This window comes from Artemia sp. Qi Xiang Cuo, chromosome 17 (assembly GCF_049724085.1).
Source record: "Artemia sp. Qi Xiang Cuo chromosome 17, ASM4972408v1, whole genome shotgun sequence".
Lineage (NCBI taxonomy): Eukaryota > Metazoa > Arthropoda > Branchiopoda > Anostraca > Artemiidae > Artemia > Artemia sp. Qi Xiang Cuo.
Window position 1 is genome coordinate 1,483,660 of NC_142810.1, and position 1,763 is coordinate 1,485,422.

A 1,763-nucleotide genomic window follows, 5' to 3' on the forward strand; every position below is an offset into this window, starting at 1 on the left:
CACTACCAATAGGTTATGGAATATCGGTTAATTATAGACGTTACGGCCTACTGGAACTTTATAAATCGATTAGCTGCAGTGTGGCGACACAACAATTGAAATTGCTGGTTATCTGTGATTTCTCTATATCAAATAAACAAGATGGGTTCAGAATGTTCGAAATATTCAGCATTCCATTCCCAGTGTCAAACACTTCGTATTTCTTTCAAGTTGAAAACGAGTTTAAATTTTTTGGGTTTAGTAAAGATCAAACGAGATTTTTTTAGAAGATGACAATATAGAAAAAGAATGTAATTTAAAGAGTATATCACTATTGTGCAACCACCAATTTCTTATTAGAAGCACACAAATAAACTCCTGCAGTTTAGCAAACTATATGGAAAATAATGCATTAATTAATAAAGTTTGTCAAACCAAAATTATAAAGGAAAATAAAATCTTAATTCAAAGAATTGGAAGGGAAAAGTATATAATCACATCTCCTTTCAAAGAAGAAATAAGAATACATTTCGAATGCAAAACAGAGAAAAACAGTAAATTCTCATATATAAAAGGCAGCTCAATAGTGAAATTGCCAGAAGAATGTTCTCTAACTGCAGAGATGTTAAAGATAAACAGTATGTAGAGGGGAAAGATTACAAAAGAAATGGCACCTTTTAACATATCTATAATTAGCCTAAAAGGGAGCCTCTCCATAGTTGGTATAGAAAACGATTGGAGCAAAGAATTTGAAGATTTAATCTCTATATATTTCCAGAACAACTCCAAGACGCAGATTGACATAGCTGAACTAAGAAAAATGCAAATTTCCTTAAAGGACGAAAGAGGAAGGAAAACGGCTAGCTATTGGACATTTTTTCTCAATACCTTTAATCTATTTCGATCTTTATTAGGACTAGTCTCTATAGGAATAATATTCAAAATATTGAGAAAACTATGGTTAGACTATAGGAAACAAAAGTCTCAAGGATTTCACATAAATGTGGAACAAGAAGAAATTGAACTAAATTGATTCTTAGCAAAGTTACGGTTTCATTAAGAAAAAAACTGTACTAAGAATTTTAAGTGTGGGAGGTTGTGAGAATGTGGGAAAGCCATAATAACCTGACTAAATTGTAAAAATAGCAAAGTATGACTTTTGAGTTATTATAAAGGTAGCGAAGTATTAATTTTCTTTGTGTAAGGAAAACAAACAACATTACATTTGAATAAAAATACCCTTGATGCATCAAGGGCCATAAAAGGCAAATGCCGGACCTCCGTTTCAAACTCAAGGGGTCAACGGCAAGAAATATTACGCGATTTGTATCACATGACAAAACAGGGTTTTTAATAGAGAAAGCAGTAACTAACCTTTTGAATAAAGAACTATTATTAGGATTACATCAAAACTGGTCTCTGGTCAATGAGAAAAAAGAAGAACAAAATAAAACAAAACTTAAAATAGGGATTCGGGGACGAAAATGAGGTAGTCTTTTTTGGATCAAACAAGGAGTAAGTGTTTTTACTTTGTAATTAAGGTAGACTACCACTGCCTGTCTGAATTCCCCTTGGAGATAAAAGTTTGAAGATAAAATTAAAATAAGAAGAAAACCTCTAAGGATTTCTGTCACTTGGAGATAACTTTAAAACGTATTCAGGAGAAATTAATAACAACTAGTGCTGAAATCTAACATTTTACTATAAGTTGGTGATTTTGGGTTTATAGTTCGGTAGTATTTCCACTTAGACAAGGCTTGAGCCATTTGGACAAAACAGCATTA